Genomic DNA, 21,509 nt, shown 5'->3' with positions numbered 1-21,509 from the left:
TTACAGCCAATGAAATATAGTCACTGTTGTAATGTAGGAAACACAGCAGCCAATTTGCTTACAGCAAGATCCTACAAACAGCAATGAGATAATGAGCAGATAATCTGTTTTCTTTGTTATGCTTTGTCATCCAAAAGACAGCACCTCTGACAGCGCAGCGCTCCCTCAGCACTGCACTGGAGTGTCGGCCTAGATTTTTTTTTTATGCGCTCAAGTCCCTGGCATAGAACTTGAACCCACAATCTACTGACTCAGAGGTGAGTGTGCTTCCCACTGAGCCACAGCTGACACAAATCACCGCTCCCTATCTCTGTACTCTCCTTTAAATCTACAACCCTTCAAGGTCTCTGCGCTCCTCCAACTCTGGCCTCTGGTACACACCCCACCTCCTTCGTCCCAACATTGGCAGCTGTGTTTTCAGCTGTCTAGGCCCCAAGCCCTGCGATTCCCTCCCTAAACCTCTCTGCCTCTCCCCATCTCTTTCCTCCTTAAAATCTACCTCATTGACCAGGCTTTCGGCCATCTGTCCCAATATCTCCTTCTTTGGCTCAATGTCAATTTTTTCTGATTACGCTCCTGTGAAGTTCCTTGGGATGCTTTACTATGTGAAAGGCACTATATAAGTGCAAGTTGTTGTTGTTAGGGTGGGTAACTGTTTCGTGATCTGCGCATCAAGGAGTAGCTGTCAGACTAATTCATCAAAAGATCTTCAAAACATAACAATGAACGAGATGTGATTCCCATTTCACAATTACTTCAATATAATTTATCGATGAATCCTCAAAAGGCCAAATGTAAACAGAAACTGTTGGCCTGCTTGATCCTACGACAAAGTGTATATAATTTTTTTCTAGATTGAAAACAGTGCAAAATAAACCACGGAGATTTCAAGATGATAATTAACAGCCAAGAGATATCAAATGGTAATATTGTAATTATTGCAAATAGGGTTACCATTTGCCTGACATTGCAAAATCTGCTATGAAGACATTACACAATTAAAACCCCTTACTGTACACCAACTGACAGAATCTGTAATTTGCTTTGGGAAGACCAACGGATGTTGTATTTCCTGCCAAATTGCTGTGCTCGTTGGTTGTGCTTTACGTTTTGACCCTCAAGAAGAAACCTGCAAATGTCTATTTTTGTACAAATAACTTCCCTTTAAAACATGACAAGGTTATATTTAATCAAAAGGAAATCTATATTTCATGCTAAACTAAAATAAAACTGCACGTCATTGGAAAGTCAAATTTGGAATCCTCCTTGCAAGTTCCCAATCCTGGCTGATTTATGTCAGGAAAAGGTACAAAGCAGGTACCAGGTACTTCCATACAAGGAAAAGAAGGGAAAAGTGGTGAGCAAACAATTCTTGATTCTCTTGCACAGCAGTTCATTGGTGCGGAGTGCAACTGGCAAAATCCTGGCTACAGATTGGTTTCTTTGCCAGTGAATGGTACAGGAGGAGGAAAATCCTCAAAATAAAAAAAATGGGGAATAAACAACTGAAAGGCAAAGGACTGTAGAACTTATTTAAATAGCGACCTCCATTTCTGTTAGTATCTACAAGTACAAAACTGCAACTGAATGGGTTATATTAATAGATGTTGAAAAAGCTGTATTACAATCAAAAACCAAACAGTTTATTTAAAATACAATCAGCAATGGATGACTATGACGGGGTGCCCAAAGAAACTCGGTACGTTGGGAGTATAGAAGCAGATGGGCCACAAACAAACAGTTACAAGTAATGTTGTGGCTGATAGTGAAGAAGGAGAGTATTCTTGGTGGGAGATTGAACGAGAGAAAAATGCTTCCCTCAGAAAGAGGACTTGATAAATTTGCCCAGTGCAGTGCTGAGGGAGCACTGCACTGTCAGAGATGCCGTCTTTCGGATGAGACGTTACACCGAGGCCTTTCAGGACATAAAATATCCCATGACACTATTTTGAAGAAGAGCAGTGAGGTTATCCCTGGTGTCCTGGCCAATGTTTATCCCTCAGTCGACATCACAAAAACAGATTATCTAGTTATTATCACATTGATATTTGTGGGAGCTTGCTGTGCAAATTGGCTGCGTTTCCTACATTATAACAGTGACTACACTTCAAATGTACTTCCGTGGCTGTAAAGCGCTTTGGAATGTCCCGAGGCCATGAAAAGCGTTATATAAAGGCAAGTATTTCTTCCTTTCAGAGGATATTCCCCATTTTGTTAGTCAAAACGTAGATTGCTGGAAACCTGCCACATTACAAAAGATTTGCTCTGGTGCTGAGCCCTCGAAGTAAGAACAAAAATTCTGCCGGCGCGCCCCAAGGGCCCAAATTTCCCCAACCCCTTTTTCCGGGGCACTCTCCCGAGGTGCGGCAACTTTGTGCGCTGGAAACGGCGCCAAAAAACGTACTCACGATTCTGACCGTTCTGCTATGTGTCCCGGGTTCTGGCGCGGCGCTCCTCGTGGAGCGGGGCGCGGAGCTACAGCCCTGTGCCGAAAACAGTGCCAACAACTGCACGCATGTGCAGTAGAGCGGTCGCGCATGTGCAGTAGCTCCTTCCCATGATTGTGATGATGATGCCTGCAGAATGTGTCCCGCTCCTAGCCCAGGCCGGCCGCTGAAAACGCTGCAAGAAACAGGTTGGGACAACTGAGTTTTGATCGGGGCGAGAGAGAGGGCGAGAGGTTGATCGTCTTTGGTTGCAGCCTAGTGGTTTGGACCAAGGATAGCTTGTCGTGTAGCGACGTCGCTTGCCATGCTGGGCTGGCTTTGCGTTCGTTTGGTTGGGTGGTGGTTTGCCAAAGAGTCTCTGCAGTGCCGTGTGTTGCGCTGGACCTCCGTGTCCTTCCACACGTGGCCCGCCTGGCTCTTACACACTTGCCGACCGCTGAGCGTGCGCCCAAGTCAGTCCCCGTACGTCTCGCCGCCGTCGCTGCTGCCTGCTTTTATCCTCCGGCACTCCGCACTGCCCAGCCGCTGCTTCCAGCCTTTCTATCTCTCTCTCTCTCTCACTCCGGTGTTGCCTGTCCCTCTATCGCTCTCTCTCTCTCTCTCTCTCTCTGAATTGGGTCTCTAGAACATTGTGAGCCGAGCCCGGGCTCTAAATGCACTCGTGCACCCGCCCCCTGTCCGTCCGCCTGTACTAGCCCACCCGGGTTGGTCTTGAGGACAGTGGTGTGTGTGTTGTGCTGGAGATGCCGGCCGGCGCCGACAAAATAGCTTTCTGCCGACGACCTATGACCCCAGGGCTGAACTCGGGCGTGTCGGCCGATCTCCGAACACCTTTCGGGGCTAAATGGAGTCGTCTGTGGTTCCTCACGCGAAGGAGCCAAAGCCCCATGCCTCTGCCAGGTTTCAGGCTGCCGTTTTTAAAGCCTGATCAAAAACCCAAAAAATGTGCAAAAAGGGAAAAAATTACCGCCCGAAAAGGGTTGAAAGTCGGTGGGGTGGCAGCCGCTTTCTCCCTACCCTATCCCAGCCGAAGGGACTCCCGCACGGCCAGCCACTGCCGAGTTTAGTTGAAGGTAGGATTTACTTCAGTTCTTTACTTGTTAATTTAATTATTTACTTCAGTTCTTTATTTTTTATTGAATGCTTGTTACTTTTTGTGCTTTGTTTGGTGCTTGGTGGTGCTTTAAATGTAGTTACTTGCGCCGATTCCTTAACTCTAGGTAAGGTTTTTCTGTGTGGACAGAAGTGGCAACATACGCTGGATTAAGTTAGTTTGGAGCAACTATTTGCTGGCCAAACACCCAAAACAAGTGTATGTGGCTGGTAATGCCCTCTTTTGGGAAAAAAAAAACTGAACGAAAAAAAAAACCTAACTAACTCACTTACACTGGCGCAAATTAAATGGCCAGAATTGCAACTAAAAAAGATACTCCAGAAAAATCAAGTTGCTCCAAAAAAAACGGAGCAACTCCTGGGGAGATTTGGTCCCCATATCCCCAGCTGTAACTTCAATGGCAGATCAGTGAACCTCCCAGAGGAGCTCCCAGAGAAATGATACGAACGTCTGGAAACAGCTGTTTACACCATTCCCCTTGAGGTTCCACTGGTCTCCCATGAAAGTTATGGTGGGAGACGCCTCACCTAATAAGTTCTGACTGAGGGTAACATGCTGGGCTTTGTTCTGCTTAAATGCTTCCGACTAGATAACACTTATGGCCAGTAAGGGGTTTTATAGCACATATTGGGGTTGCAGTACTGGAAAAAGTCAATAACATTGGCGACGAGAAAAAAATGTATCTGTCTCAGAGGGGCGGCTGAGTTATACGGTCATCTTCATCGTTAACAACAAAAGTGGAATTGTACCTGGGCCAATCAAAGGCCAATTGTACATTGTACTTTCTCCCTGTTGCACTCATCTCACAACTTCACAAAATCGAAGTGCATTGCTAACCCTTGGTGTGCAGACCTCTGCTAAAACTCAGACATTTTGCAGCTGCTTTGATTTCTATCACACATTTTGTTATTTCCTGTGAAGTTAAATTACATATGGGGTGTAGACATGAGGCCTTTTGCCAATTCTGTACCACCTTTTGCTTTCAATGAAAACCAACACCAGGTGATATGACTGGCAGAAAAGTTGAAGACGACATTTAGGATTGAATCTTAACCCCTCTGTCTGGTGGAAATGAGGTGGTCGTGCCTGAAAATGGTGAGCAATTAACCTACCGTCCCGTTACCGTGGCAATGCTCACCGGGGCGTGCTGCTGGACAGTTGGAGCGCCCCCCCCCCCCCACCCCCCCCAGCCAGCTGTAGTCCCATTTAAAATGACGATCGAGTTCCTATGACGCCAATAAGATTCCAATTGCCATTTTTGGCCTGATCTGGCCGGAGCATACACCGTGCAAACTCTGACCAGCATCAAGTGCCGGTGCAACCCAAGAGGACCAGAAAGGTAACTAATATCTCTTCATTTTTGTACGGCAGGGAGGAGCAAGAGACCTCGGACTCTTCCCCCTACCCCACCCCACCCCCACCAACCCCTGCCCAGAAATTGTGCACGCCCCTCACCCCCAGGAATCTATCTTCTTCTGGCTCGGCCCAGTCACCTGATACTTCAGCCCAGACCCGGCGGGCTTCCCTGGTACACTCGGTTTGTGGCCACAATCCATCGGCCCAGTGGAAATGAGGCCTAGTCCTCAAATTCAACTGGGACTCTAGTAGGACTGAGAACATAAGAAGTAGGAGCAGGAATAGGCCATTTGACCTCTCGAGCCTCCTCCGCCATTTAATATCATGGCAGATCTGATCATGGACTCAGCTCCACTTCACTGCCCGCTCCCCATAACCCTTTATTCCCTTATCACTCAAAAATCCGTCTATCTCCGCCTTAAATATATTCAATGTCCCAGCCGCCACAGCTCTCTGGGGCAGAGAATTCTACAGATTTACGACCCTCTGAGAAAATAAATTCCTCCTCATCTCAGTTCTAAATGGGTGATCCATTATTCTCAAACTATGCCCCCTCGTTCTAGATTCCCCACAAGTGGACACATCCTCTCTGCATCTACCTTGTCGAGCCCCTCAGTATCTTATATATTTCAATAAGATCACCTCTCATTCTTCTAAACTCCAATGAGTATAGGCCCAACCTGCTCAACTTTTCTTCATAAGTCAACCCCTTCAGCTCAGGCATCAACCTAGTGAACCTTCTCTGAACTGCCTCCAATGCAAGTATATCCTTCCTTAAATATGGAGACCAAAACTGTACACAGTACTCTAGGTGTGGCCTCATTAATACCCTGTACAGTTGTAGAAGGACTTCCCTGCTTTTATACTCCACCCCCCTTGCAATAAAGGCCAACATTCGTTTGCCTTCCAGATTACTTGCTGCACCTGCATACTAACTTTTTGTGTTTCATGCACAAATGTACTGCAACATTTTGTAATCTCTCTCCATTTAAATAATAATTTGCTTTTTTAGTTATCCTGCCAAAGTGGATAACCTCACTCTTTCCCACATTATACGCCAATTAATGGGCGGCAGGCCAGTACATTCTGGCAACCAGTGCCTGGATACTATTCTGTGAGGAAAATCCACCCCTTAGTTCCAAACGTAATGGAGTTAATTTCTATATATTATCTGTTTGTATTACATTTTTAACAAAACTGACACATTTCTGAGGAAATTAGGAATGTTAATGTCACCGATCATTGTGGACTGTATATAACTAGGGAGAACAACAGGGGTCATTGCGTAATCTTAATTCCCAGTGGAGTGCCGCACTTGAAGGGAATGCAGAACAGAGACAGGGTTAGAACACCGTAACCCCGATTTTTCTATCTGCACTCCTGTTGAGTGTCGCTCCTCGCTGGGAGTGTATGATCAGAGAACTACCCTTCATATGTTCTCTCTTTAGGTCTTGATGTGGGTCCCACACGGATCATGTAGAATTAATACATTTGTTACAAATCTGATCTGAGAGATGCCAAATAGCTGCATGCTGAGCTTTTAAATAAACTCTTTATGTATTTCGTAAGTGTAGAAACACATGCAAGGATGAAAGTATGCAAAGCAACTGACACCAGTGGGCTAAACATTTCTGGGGGAATATCTACAACAACCAGGCAAATATGATTCCACGTCCAACCCCGAAACAGGCCTCTAATGTGAAAAAGATAATCGATTGAGGGGGCATGGAAAGGAGAGAAATTCTGCCCAAGAAATACCGAGAATTGAGTAAGTATCAATTTACAGCTCGATTCACCGGGTTCAGAATAAGGATACAGTATACAGAATGAGAGCCTCTCCTTTTGCCATGTCCAGACTACTCAGTTCATCAGGAAATCACAATGATATTCTTTTCATTTTCACTGGAAATTATGACATTTATAAAGAAATACAAGAGAAGAAATCTGATTGAAGATTCTGAGAGGAATGGTCAGGGTAGATGCTGAGAGGCTTTTTTCCCTGGCTGGAGAGTCTAGAACTAGAGGTCACAGTCTCAGGATAAGGGATTGACCATTTAGGACTGAGATGAGGAGAAATGCCTTCACTCAAGGTGCTGTGAATCTTTGGAATGCTCTACCCCAGAGGGCTGCGGATGCTCAATCGTTGAGTATATTCAAGGCTGGGATAGCTAGATTTGTGGATTCTAGGGGAATCAAGGGATATGGAGATCAGGCGGGAAAGTGGAGTTGAGGTCAAAGATCAGCCATGCTCTTACTGAACGGCGGAGCAGGCTTGAGGGGCAGTATGGCCTACCCCTGCACCTAATTCTTATGTTCTTGTGTTCTTATGTTCTTAAGAAAGGAAACCCAAAAGGTAATGGTTGGATAGTTATTCTAATTTGTACCGTAAACCTCAAACAATATTTTAAAACATTATTAGTATTTTCTGTTAACTAGTTGATTGAACTTCGGGAAGTAATTTTAACCTCACCCACCGGAGGGAAACTTTCGGATCAGATGCTCATCAGCGGAGTGCAAAACACGCACCCGACCAGATCCGATCCATAAGTATCCCAACTTGTGCATTAAATTAACAATACCCCCTTTAGTTGCCATGGATTATGAGATTAGTCGAGAAAAAAGTACAAGCTGGTATAAACTAATCAAAATCTCATTTTCATTTGATTTGGTTTACTAGTAAAAGAAAGATTTTAAAAATGAATGCAGCTCTATAGGATGGAAAGTTGCCATTCATGTCCTAGAAATACGCTGCTACATCTGCAATTAGGAGAACGCAAAGGATAAGTGGAACTCCCACACTTTCTGTATTGCGTTTCCTTTGCAAAATCTACCATACTTTATACTCATTAAAGTTTACATAGCTTCTTGGGAGATTAATGAAATTTTAGTATTACTTTTTTTTAAAATAGACTAACGATTAGCAGTGATACAAATTTAATGCTGCAAATGTTATTCAAAGTCATTTGTCACATCACTGTAAGAGACTGTAATTTTACATTTTTAATATCATCCAAATATATGAACCAATCTCTATGCCAGGAATGTGGAAATACGCTGGGCAAAAGCATTCAGAAATAATTAGCCGAAAATTCCGGCCTTGCTGGGTCCGTATGAAGTGCGCATGGTCCCGGTGAGGCCTCGCAAAATCAGGTTTTCGGGGCGCGATGCGCATGTGTTGAAGACCGGCTTTTCCGATCGGTCAAGATTTCCCTTGACTGATCCTCCGTATCCCCAGGAGAAGGACATTCGTGCAGGCCCAACTCATGCCCAATGAATGTCCTTCAAACTTTTACGCCTAGTAAAAAGCAAGCGCATAGCTTACTTTTACCAGTGTAAGAGTTCTAAAACGTCTAAAAATTAAATTTAAATACTCTTTTATATTTAAAAAACCCTGTCCATTAACACTATTAAAACACATTAAAAAAAGTTCCAAAAAAAATATATTTTTTAAAACATTTAATTACATTTAATTTCAATTAATTTTAAATATGTGAGGTGTTTTATTTATCATGCTGTGTTTCGGTGTTTGAATTTATCTCATTGATAGTAATGGGAGTCCGTACAAACAGAGCCCAGCCCAGGCCCACGTGACTCCAGCTTGTACGTATGTACCTCAAAGTTATCTCCCCGTGTGCTGCGCAGCGAATCTAAGCATCTGACCAGAATCTCTACGTTCCTCCAGGACCACCAGGTACTTTTGTAGATTTTTTTTCGGGTCGGAGGCATTCATATGAAGGAAGCCTCCAACTGCAATTCCTCCTCTCCGCCCCTGTGGCTGCTACAAATAGGAAGAGAAATATTCTGGGCAAGTGGGGAAGGGGGAAGGGAGGGATTTAAGTACATGAGCACAAAAGGATGGAAAAATGCCATTCAGACCATTGAAACTCGTCCTGCTAGTACACTAGCCTTCCCAGCTACATTCTGAATGTTTCTAATATTTTTGTCTCTACTGTGCTACTTTCACTATGACCCAAAAGAATGCAAAGGAAATCTGTCTAAGTGTCTTTCACTGGAAATTGGACGTTCCCTATTTTATCAGTCAGAAAATAGTCATTCACCCATGGCAAGTACAACAGGTGATGTGTTGTTGAGTTCACGTTTGTAGAACCCTACCTCGACATGAATCACTGCTTTCATGAGAGGATAGAGAGAGGGAGAAAATTGGGTTGGGAAGAGAACAGGGAGAGCACTATCCTGGAGATTCCCCAAGTTGGAACAGACATTTTTATTATGCATCAACTCCTCCATCTTTGGGCAGTTTTATTGAGCTGAGTTTGGATCAGCCTCTTCCTGCTCTTCTAGATCCTGATCTTCATGGGCTTAAGACCTGAATATTGTTCCCCTAACTGGTAAATGCCAATTATGCTTGCAATTATTACAAACAGTTTCAGATGTATTAGAATTGTAAACAAATGTAGTACCTTAAAATTCATTGGAATTGGTTTCCTTATATGCAACTTACATTATTCTACAATCATCTATTTGCATTTTGGAGGAGCAAATGGGTGGTTTTCAATACAGCTCTCCTTTATTATGTTAGTAGCACACTGATCATTACTCAAATATATTCTATATCACTGAATGGTTGTGTGCAGCACATTTCTGTCAGTGACAGCAGAAGAATGAAGTTATAAAGGGTTGAGATGAATTTATACGACATTGTATAGTGTCCAAGTTTCGGATCCCCGGTAGAACGGCGCACCTCGGAGAGGCCCGCCTAATTTCTAGAACTGAAAAAACACCAAATACTTACCTCGCGATTCTCCGATATCTGTAGGCCCGTTTGCAGCTCAGCGCAGCACAGCAGGAGCTGCTGGGGGCGGAGCTACAGCCCTGTGCCAAAAAGAGCGCCGGCAGCTGCGTGCGCGCGCAGTAGCTTCTGGCCCTCCCAGCGCGTCCTGTCTCCAGGCGACGACCCTATCCCTGGCCGAAGGGACGTCGCCCCTATCCCGGGCCGAGTGGCCTGACTGCCCTTAACTCCTCGGCGGCGGGGCCCGCCCGACCGGCATCTCATCGGGGGCGGGCCCCGCCCGAACTCCTCCTCGGTGGCGGGCCATGTGAGCAGTTGGTCACAACACTCTGTGATATCAAGCAGGCTTACACACAGTTCGGAGGGAAGCGTCCTTTTGGTGTTTCACTGCTCTACATAGCACTATGGCTACCAGTTGTATCAGAGTGACCCCAGTGGAAACTACGGGGGGTAGAAGGCCACCTGCATCGGGAATAACAGCGCCGCTGCAGTATCTATGTTGAAACTAGACTTCAAAGAAGGAGATATGACTTTGCAGTCAGCACTTGCATTGGCAGTTAAAGTGTTGAATAAGACTATGCACATCAGCAAACTATCGGCCAAAAAGGTGGAAATTGCAACGCTAACCAGAGAAAACGGGAAAACGCGCATAAAGGTGCTGAAGCAGAAGGAATTGGAGGTTTTGATTAAGCGACACGAGGCAGAAGAAGCAAAATCTGAACGTGAGAAAAAGGAGAAGGAACAAAAAGCGAAGGACAAATAGAGCTGCAAATGAATCATTGACTGCAGGTTCTCAATTTATAGAAATGGCCGTACCAGATACCATCCAGCCTTCCTCTTCAGCAGGCTGTTGGAGGGCTCCCAGTGCTGCAGTAGGTGAGTAGAAACTTTAAATTTTTTATTTATTGATTGATTTTTAATTTTTTTAAATTTTATTTTGATTGATTTATTGGTTGATTTATTGATTTATTTATCAGTTATTATTGATGATGGCTCTTTATTGGTAAAAGTGAAGTGTTTAATGTTTGTAAAATCCCCTAACTTCCCTCTAACTTCCCTTCCCCCCGCCATCTCTCATTCCCTGCGCCTAATTTATAAAGTATAGGCAAGGTTTTTCTGAGCATACAAAAATTGACACTTACTCCGTTCTAAGTTAGTTTGGAGTAACTTTTTGCTGTCTGAACTTGCAAAACAGGTGTAAGTGACTGGTAACGCCCCCTTTTGGAAACAAAACTGTACTAAAATGAAACTATTCTAACTAACTAGAACTGCAGCAAACTAAATGCCGAGAATTGTGATTTCTAAGATACTCCATACTAAACTAGTTGCTCCAAAAAAATAGGAGCAACTCGATCTGAAACTTGAGCCCATTATAACAAGCTTCCTTATAACAAGGAGATGTTTTTAAATGAAACCTGACATTATAGCAGAGGTTCACATTTATATTGTACTATTTTTGTGTTGCACAGCTTTCTCATAACACCAGCCAATCACATCATAATTGCACGCAAACATTTTTCGTGCCTTTGAACATGAGCAGGTTTACACCAACCTTAAATGATCACTTTAAAAGTTGCAGTAAAATATCTCAGCTTCATAAGTTGTAATATAATGATAGACTTGAAAACAGTCTTGGAAAAATGTCCTGATAATTATTACACTGATCCCAATAGTAGATGAGATATGTTGGTTAACTTATACAAGAAGGTTTCTTGAAGCTTAATTCTCAACATCACCAAAACAAAATTTCCTATTTCTATAAAGAAGCTAAAATTAAAGAGAAAATTTCTTGTAGAGTGAGATAATTTCCAGAAATTCATGACTGGGATGATTCTACAATAAACGCACATGTTTATCAAAGACCAATTGCAGATAAGGCTTACTGAGACTACTTAATCAAGCACTTGTGGCCTGCTTACAAAAAAAACTACAAAATGGCTTTGATCAGCAGTAATATTACCGTTTGTGCTTACACTGCAAAGAGGCAGCCAAAAAATAAAAGAGGCCAAAAGCATAGTAGCAGTCTGCAGTGAAATCGAAACTCAATGCAAGGACTAGTCCAAGCCCATTCTCTTCTTTTGCAATTCTACATTAATGCCAGATCCACAGTTCTAATTCCGTCGATGCCTTGCCCTACACAACTCTTAATTTAGTAAGAATCACTGTGTGAACTTTCACAAAAAAATCACAGGGAATTGATAAATTCATTCAAAAAAAAACAATCAAATTGCTCTCTTGTAAGGCAAGGCAAGTTCCTAATATACTCAGAGATTTACCAATGTTATTCAACTAATTCATGTGAATGGTCCAGCAACGGCTTTTTCACTGGCTGGACTTAAATGTCTTTGACATGTGGATGGAGCTGAAGTTCACTCTCATTACAGGAGAATCTAGGAACAAGATTGTGTGCAGTGTCTAACAACACTGTGGAGCCCGCTGAAAAGTTGCTAGCCGAGGTTTGAATACACTGTAACAGACATAGGGGCCGAAAGTGGCCTCATCTGCACCTCCAGTTAGCGTCTCGGGGGGGGTGGGGGGGGCGCGCTAATGGTGCGCAAATCAGTTTTCACCCAGGTAAAATTGGCCTTGGGTTTTTTGGAGGGGCTACCTGGTACCGCCCGGCTCCTGCCGGTACCACCCCGCTTCTGCCGGTAGCGCCCTGTTTGGGTGCGCCCGGCGATAATGATGTCATCGCCGCATGCACTGCCTTGTTACCCCCCCACCCGCCCCACCCCCCATAAATTGGACCTACCCCCTCAGGTACCGCCTGCCGCTGGCAACAACAGCTTCAGCTGTCAAGTTGTAGGCAGGAAGCGGCTGGAGAAGCACTATTTAAAGGCGCCACCTTGCCAAAAATTTTTTCTATTGGCCATTATTATTTCCAGCTTGCTGACAGATAGGCAGAGGATTGTAGCGGTTTTCACCTCAAGGACGGTTCTGGCTCTTAAGCATTGCGTTGTTTAATTCGGGGCAGATTTGACTCTGCAACATTTATCTCATTACATGGGGGCTGTGTTCACACTCGACCTCCTGCTGCGACGTCACCGTCGAAGGTTACTTAGGCGGAGACAAAGGCAGAGAGAAAGGCAGGGGGAAAGACAGGGAGAGAGAAAGGGGGGGAGAAAGACAGGTATAAGGACAGCAAGATGTGGCTAGAGAGAGAAGGCACAACAGGGCTGGCAACAGGAGACTTTACCCTCCTAGAGTATTCTGGCAGCAGTTCTCCTACATCAATTTCACTGAGGAACAGTGTGTTCGAAGACTGTGCTTCAGCAATGACATGGTCATAGAGCTCTGCCACCTCCTGCAACCAGACCTCGAGCCGCAGACCAGGGTGAGGACGGCTCTCTTAGTGGCCGTCAAGGTCACCATCGCGCTCCACCAACGGATGCCAACGGATCCTTCCAGGGTGCAGCAGGAGACATCTTCAACATCCAGTGTGTCATCCATTGCTCCATCCGCGAGGTCACAGATGCTCTGTACAGAAGGAGGGGGGACTACATGAGCAGAGAGAAGCAGCTCGAGTGTGCATGTGGATTCATCAGGCTAGCGGGCTGCTACACGGTGCAGGACGCCATTGACTGCACCCACGTCGCTTTGCGAGCACCGCATCACAATCCTGAGATCTTCCATAACCGCAAAGGCTACCACTCACTGAGTGTGCAGTTGGTGTGCAACCACACATGCCGCATCCTCACCGTCAATGCCCGCTATTCTGGAAGCAGCCACAATAAGAACATAAGAACATAAGAATTAGGAACAGGAGTAGGCCATCTAGCCCCTCGAGCCTGCTCCGCCATTCAATAAGATCATGCCTTCATCCTGCGCCAGACCGGTGTGCCAGCTCTCTTCCAGCCACCACATCAAGCCCATGGCTGGCTGTTCGGAGACAAGGACTATCTGCTCTCCACCTGGCTCATGAGTCTCCTCCGTAACACTCCTGCCCAGCTCTCATACACTGAGAGCCATGCCACCACCAGGAACATCATTGTGCAGACCATCGGAGTGCTCAAGCAATGATTCCGCTGCTTTGACCACTCGGGAGGAGTCCTCCAGCACTCGCCACAGCAGGTGTCCTTATTTGTCGTCATCTGTTGCACACTGCACAACCTGGCTATCATGAGGACACAGCCATTGTCAACATTTAGCCGTACCACAGCGAGGGGAGCAGCAGGGGCGGCAAGACCCGCAACGGAGGAGGCAGTGACTCCAGCTCCACGGCCACCTCTGCCCACGTGGCCCTGCGGCATTGGCCTTCACCCAGATGGAGGGAACGGTGCATCCCTCCTTCTCTCCACTGCCCCCACCAATGTCTCCAATGCCAGGTCATTGAACCGAGTGGCATTTCTAAGAGGATTTGCAGCAGCCATCACAGAACTTCCTTCCAGCTCTCAGTAAAGTCCGGCAATGATGAAACTGACCAGGTGCTGCATGAAACAACATCCCCTTTAAGAACTGGAATAAGCAAGAGGCTGATTATTGTTGTATGAAAGTCACCTGATATTGGGTGCAGCTCTGGTAATAGCGCTGCAGCAGTGCCCCACTGGAGCAGCAGAGTCGGGAGGTCTACAAGAGGCCCATCAGTCGGGAGCCGCCAGCGGGAGGTCAAGGAGGCGTCGGAGAGCCGGAGCAGCAGAGTCGGGAGGCCTAAGAGGCCCATCAGTCGGGAGGCGCCAGCGGGAGGTCGAGGAGGTGTCGGAGAGGCGGAGCAGCAGAGTCGGGAGGCCTACAAGAGGCCCATCAGTCAGGAGGCGCCAGCGAGAGGTTGAGGAGGCGTCGGAGAGGTGGAGCAGCAGAGTCGGGAGGCCAACAAGAGGCCTACTGGTGCAGCTGCAGCAGGGAGGCACAAAAGAAGTAGAAAGAAATTGAAAGGTGATGTCACAGCCAAGGGGGTAAGTGATGGATTGGTGATTGGTAAGTAGTTTTTCTTTTTTCTTTTCTTTATCAGTAAGTAACCTTTAGCATTGTTGTTGACAAATTAAGTTAATCTAAGGGCTAAGACATGGCAGGAGAGCTGGGTCACGTGTTATGCTCCTCCTGTACTATGTGGGAAGTCAGGGACGCTTCCAATGTCCCTGACGACTACGTGTGCGGGAAGTGTGTCATGTATTCAACCAGCATTGTAACCCATGTATAATCTGACCTAAGTTGTACACTGTGAGAACACTGACCACTGGGTGGTGAACTTGTGGGAGACACTCCTAACCTGGACCTTCAGATATAAAAGGGGAAGCTCCACCCACTTCCATCACTTGAGTGCTAAGGAATAAAGGACAGGTCACAGACTGATCTTCTCTCAAGCCTGGGCCTCATGTGCATTTATACTGTATAGCAAGGACATATCAATGGCGACGAGAAACTGGGATTTAAACCACGCGAGCATGGCCACTAGTAAAACAGACGAAAGGTACTGTGTTAAGGAATGGTTGGGACAGAGATTCAACATTGTTAAAGCAGCACACAGTTTGCCAGGCAGACAAGGGCAGTCAGGCATGCCCCAACATGTAGTCGAAACCAGAGGGGGAGTTCGACAGAGACAATAGCAAGCTGAATGGCGATTCACGCCATTGCAAGGGACAATGCGGCCAGTAATGGGGCCATCAACACCTGTTAATGGCGCACTCAAGGACAATCACAGGGGCAGTCAGGGACGATCGACTGGCAAGGGACCTTTTGTTTCCAACAGCAGCTCATGTTGGAGGCGTGGAGGCACACACTCAGCTGGAGTTTGCAGAGATGAGCAAAATATCTGCAGAAATTGCAGAAATGAACACTGGGGGAAATCGCTGGAAGCTGAAGTTCAGCGAGTTCATGTGGAGCACGTATACAGTTCATACACCAGGATGCCACCGATAATGATGAAAGTGCTCCTCAATGGCATCCCAGTATCAATGGAGCTAGACACGGGGGCAAGCCAGTCCCTGATGGGTATCAAACAGTTCGAAAAGTTGTGGGCGTCCAAGGCCAGGAGGCCAAAATTATCGCTGATTGACGCACAGCTACGGACATACACAAAGGAGATCATTCCGGTGCTAGGCAGCGCCACGGTAGTCGTGACCCACAAAGATTCGGAGAACAGGTTGCCACTCTGGGTTGTCCCAGGGGACGGTCCCGCACGACTAGGGAGGAGTTGGCTTGCTGTCATGAACTGGAAGTGGGGCGATGTCAATGCAATTTCCTCTGTGGAGCGAGTATCATGCTCACAGATCCGGGACAAATTTGACTCATTATTTCAACCCGGCATTGGCACTTTCATGGGGGCCAAGGTAGTGATTCACATAAACCCGGACGTCAGGCCAGTACACCACAAGGCCAGAGCGGTGCCATACGCGATGCGGGAAAAGATAGAAGGCGAATTGGACCGCCTGCTGAGGGAAGGCATCATCTCGCCAGTCGAATTCAGTGACTGGGCGAGCCCGATTGTGCCAGTGCTCAAGGCGGATGGGTCGGTCAGGATATGTGGTGATTACAAGGCCACCATCAATCGGGTGTCACTCCAAGACCAGTACCCGCCACCGAGAGCGGAGGACCTCTTTGCGACGCTATCCGGTGGCAAACTTTTTTCAAAATTGGACCTGACCTCAGCTTACATGACCCAGGAGCTGGCGAGTGAGTCGAAGAAGCTGACCACCATCACGACACACAAGGGGTTGTTTGAGTACAACAGATGTTCATTCGGTATTCGCTCGGCTGCCGCGATCTTCCAACAAAATATGGAAAGCCTCCTCAAGTTGATTCCAGAGACGATGGTTTTTTAAGACAACATCCTCATCACAGGTTACGATACTGAAGAACACCTCCACAACCTGGAGGAGGTGCTACGCAGACTGGACCGGGTAGGTCTGCGACTGAAAAAGACGAAGTGCGTCTTCCTAGCTCCAGAGGTAGAATTCCTGGGGATAAGGGTAGCAGCAGAAGGGATCAGCCCTACTGCGTCCAAGACGGAAGCGATCCAGAGGGCACCCAGACCCCGTAACACGACGGAGCTGCGTTCGTTCCTGGGGCTCCTGAACTATTTTGGTAACTTTCTTCCCAAATTGAGCACGCTGCTAGAGCCGTTATGCATGCTCCTACGCAAAGGTTGCGAATGGGTCTGGGGGGACAGCCAGGAAAGGGCTTTTAATAGAGCACACAATTTGTTATGTTCCAACAATCTGTTAATGCTATATGACCCATGTAAGAAACTTGTTAACGTGCGTTGCATCATTCCAATGGTGTCGGGTGTGTGTTGCAGCATGTCAATGCCAAGGGTCAGTTACAGCCGGTAGCTTACGCCTCCAGAAGTCTGTCCCAGGCAGAAAGGGGCTACGGGATGGTAGAAAAGGAGGCGCTAGCATGTGTATATGCGGTAAAGAAAATGCACCAGTACCTGTTTGGCAGGAAATTTGAGCTGGAGACAGATCACAAACCCCTAACGTCCCTTTTGGCCGACAACAAGGCCATAAATGCAAACGCATCGGCCCGCATACAGAGGTGGACACTCACGTTAGCCGCCTATGACTACACAATTCGGCACAGACCGGGCACCGAAAACTGCGCCGATGCACTCAGCAGGCTCCCACTAGCCACCACTGAGGGGGCTACCGAGCATGCTGCTGAGATGGTCATGGCTGTTGAAGCTTTTGGAAGCGAAGGCTCACCCGTGACAGCCCGTCAGATTAAAGTCTGGACAAATAGAGACCCGCTATTGTCTCTAGTCAAGAAATGTGTCCTGAATGGGGACTGGGCAGCCACGTACAGGGCATGCCCTGAGGAATTTAAACCATTTCACAGGCGCAGGGATGAACTCTCGATTCAGGCCGATTGCCTACTGTGGGGAAACCGCGTAGTCATGCCCCAGATGGGCAGAGAGGTGTTCATCAGAGAACTCCACAATGAGCACCCGGGCATTGTCATGATGAAGGCAATTGCCAGGTCACACGTTTGGTGGCCAGGGATAGACGCAGATCTGGAACTTTGTGTTCGCAGGTGCAACACGCGTGCCCAGCTGGGCAATGCGCCCAGGGAAGCCCCCCTTAGCCCCTGGTCCTGGCCCGCCAAGCCATGGTCACACATCCATGTGGACTACGCAGGTCCTTTCATGGGAAAAATGTTTTTGGTTGTAGTAGACGCCTACTCCAAATGGATCGAGTGAGACATTTTAAATTCAAGCACATCCTCTGCCACGGTAGAAAGTCTACGGGCAATGTTCGCCACCTATGGTCTATCGGATATCGTGGTCAGCGACAATGGCCCGTGCTTCACAAGCACTGAATTCCAGGACTTCATGGCAGGCAATGGAATTAACCATGTCAGAATGGCACCGTTCAAGCCGGCCTCAAACGGCCAGGCAGAACGAGCAGTGCAGTTAATCAAACAGGGGATGCTCAGAATTCAAGGGGGTTCCCCACAAAGATGCTTATCACGCCTCCTGTTGGCCTACAGATCCCGACCACACTCGCTCACAGGGGTTCCACCCACAGAGCTGCTAATGAAAAAGACGCTCAAACCCTGGTTATCCCTTATACACCCCACCATGAAAGAAATTGTCGAGAGCAGGCGCCAGTCACATTATGACTACCATGACAGGAATGCGAGGGCGCGATGTATTGATGTAAATGACCCTGTTTTTGTCCTCAACTACGCTGCAGGGCCCAAATGGCTCGCAGGCACTGTGATTGCCAAAGAGGGAAATAGGATTTTGGTAGTTAAACTTACCAATGGACAAATCTGCCGCAAACATGTGGATCAAACAAAAAGGAGGTTCAGCAACCCCACAGAAGAAGCAGAGGAAGAACACGATATAGAGTTCACTCCTCCACAGGCGACCGAACACTGGAACCAAAGGGAGGAGAGCCCAGTCACCGTGGGCAGTCCGGACAGGCCTGAGGCACCACAAACAGCAGACACTCAGGCCAGCGCCCAACAACTGGAGCCCCAACTTAGGCGCTCGACAAGAGAGCGTAAACCACCAGAGAAACTCGAGCTGTGATCCCAATTAGACTTTGGGAGGGGAGCTGATGTCATGTATTCAACCAGCATTGTAACCCATGTATAATCTGACCTAAGTTGTACACCGTGAGAACAATGACTACAAGATGGTGAACTTGTGGGAGATACCCCTAACCTGGACCTTCAGATATAAAAGGGGAAGCTCCACCCACTTCCATCACTTGAGTGCTAAGGAATAAAGGACAGGTCACAGACTGACCTTCTCTCAAGCATGGGCCTCGTGTGCATTTATACTGTATAGCAAGGACATATCTAAGTGCATCCACCTGCAGCTCCTGACGGACCGCATTGCGGCACTGGAGCTGCGATTTGATTCACTCTGGAGCATCCACGATGCTGAGAATGACTTGAATAGCACGTTTAGCGAGTTGGTCTCACCGCAGGTAAAGGTTACACAACCAGATACGGGATGGGTGACCAATAGGAAGAGCAGTGGAAGGCAGGTAGTGCAGGGATCCCCTGCGGTCATCCCCCTGCAAAACAGATATACCGCTTTGGGTACTGTTGAGGTGGATGACTCATCAAGGGAGAGCAGCAGCAGCCAAGTTCATAGCACCGTGGGTGGTTCTGCTGCACAGAAGGGCAGGAAAAAGAGTGGGAGAGGTATAGTGATAGGGGATTCGATTGTAAGGGGAAGAGATAGGCATTTCTGCAGCCGCAACCGATACTCCAGGATGGTACGTTGCCTCCCTGGTGCAAGGGTCAAGTGTGTCTCGGAGCGGGTGCAGGACATTCTGAAAAGGGAGGGTGAACAGCCAGTTGTTATGGTGCATATGGGTACCAACGATATAGATAAAAAACGGGATGAGGTCCTACGAGACGAATTTAGGGAGCTAGGAGCTAAATTAAAAAGTAGGACCTCAAAAGTAGTAGGATTACCACCAGTGCCACATGCTATTCAGAGGAGGAATCGCAGATAGCTCAGATGAATACATGGCTTGAGGAATAGTGCAGAAGGGAGGGATTCAAATTCCTGGGACATTGGAACCGGTTCTGGGGGAGGTGGGACCAGTACAAACCGGATGGTCTGCACCTCGGCAGGACCGGAACCAATGTCCTAGGGAGAGTGTTTGCTAGTGCTGTTGGGGAGGAGTTAAACTAACATGGCAGGGGGATGGGAACCTATGCACTGAGACAGAGGGAAATAAAATGGAGGCAGAAGCAAAAGATAGAAAGGAGAATAGTAAAAGTGGAGGGCAGAGAAATCCAAGGCAAAAAACAAAAAGGGCCACATTACAGCAAAATTCCAAACATAGACATAGAAACATAGAAAATAGGTGCAGGAGTAGGCCATTCGGCCATTCTAGCCTGCACCGCCATTCAGTGAGTTCATGGCTGAACATGCAACTTCAGTACCCCATTCCTGCTTTCTCGCCATACCCCTTGATCCCCTAGTAGTAAGGACTTCATCTAACTCCTTTTTGAATATATTTAGTGAATTGGCCTCAACAACTTTCTGTGGTAGAGAATTCCACAGGTTCACCACTCTCTGGGTGAAGAAGTTTCTCCTCATCTCGGTCCTAAATGGCTTACCCCTTATCCTTAGACTGTGTCCTCTGGTTCTGGACTTCCCCAACATTGGGAACATTCTTCCTGCATCTAACCTGTCTAAACCCATCAGAATTTTAAACGTTTCTATGAGGTCCCCTCTCATTCTTCTGAACTCCAGTGAATACAAGCCCAGTTGATCCAGTCTTTCTTGATAGGTCAGTCCCGCCATCCCTGGAATCAGTCTGGTGAACCTTCGCTGCACTTCCTCAATAGCAAGAATGTCCTTCCTCAGGTTAGGAGACCAAAACTGTACACAATACTCCAGGTGTGGCCTCACCAAGGCCCTGTACAACTGTAGCAACACCTCCCTGCCCCTGTACTCAAATCCCCTCGCTATGAAGGCCAACATGCCATTTGCTTTCTTAACCGCCTGCTGTACCTGCATGCCAACCTTCAATGACTGATGTACCATGACACCCAGGTCTCGTTGCATCTCCCCTTTTCCTAATCTGTCACCATTCAGATAATAGTCTGCCTCTCTGTTTTTACCACCAAAGTGGATAACCTCACATTTATCCACATTATACTTCAGCTGCCATGCATTTGCCCACTCACCTAACCTGTCCAATTCGCTCTGCAGCCTCATAGCATCCTCCTCGCAGCTCACACTGCCACCCAACTTAGTGTCATCCGCAAATTTGGAGATACTACATTTAATCCCCTCGTCTAAATCATTAATGTACAGTGTAAACAGCTGGGGCCCCAGCACAGAACCTTGCGGTACCCCACTAGTCACTGCCTGACATTCTGAAAAGTACCCATTTACTCCTACTCTTTGCTTCCTGTCTGACAACCAGTTCTTAATCCATGTCAGCACACTACCCCCAATCCCATGTGCTTTAGCTTTGCACATTAATCTCTTGTGTGGGACCTTGTCGAAAGCCTTCTGAAAGTCCAAATATACCACATCAACTGGTTCTCCCTTGTCCACTCTACTGGAAACATCCTCAAAAAATTTCAGAAGATTTGTCAAGCATGATTTCCCTTTCACAAATCCATGCTGACTTGGACCTATCATGTCACCTCTTTCCAAATGCGCTGCTATGACATCCTTAATAATTGATTCCATCATTTTACCCAGTACCGATGTCAGGCTGACCGGTCTATAATTCCGTTTTCTCTCTCCCTCCTTTTTTAAAAAGTGGGGTTACATTGGCTACCCTCCACTCGATAGGAATTGATCCAGAGTCAATGGAATGTTGGAAAATGACTGTCAATGCATCCGTTATTTCCAAGGCCACCTCCTTTAAGTAATCTGGGATGCAGTCCATCAGGCCCTGGGGATTTATCGGCCTTCAAT

The 21,509-nt window shown here is 46.9% G+C and overlaps 1 protein-coding gene and 1 pseudogene across 1 annotated transcript in view; one reads left to right on the top strand and one right to left on the bottom strand.

The window, feature by feature from the left end:
• emid1 (EMI domain containing 1) overlaps positions 1–21,509 on the bottom strand; it is a 398,814-nt gene that overhangs the window by 104,764 nt on the left and 272,541 nt on the right. The gene's annotated exons all lie outside the window — the stretch shown is intronic.
• LOC139268354 (proteasome subunit alpha type-4 pseudogene) lies at positions 9,974–10,430 on the top strand (annotated as a pseudogene).

This window comes from Pristiophorus japonicus, chromosome 8 (assembly GCF_044704955.1).
Source record: "Pristiophorus japonicus isolate sPriJap1 chromosome 8, sPriJap1.hap1, whole genome shotgun sequence".
NCBI lineage: Eukaryota > Metazoa > Chordata > Chondrichthyes > Pristiophoridae > Pristiophorus > Pristiophorus japonicus.
The sequence above is the reverse complement of the archived record's forward strand: the minus strand, read 5'-3'. Positions and strand labels throughout refer to the sequence as shown.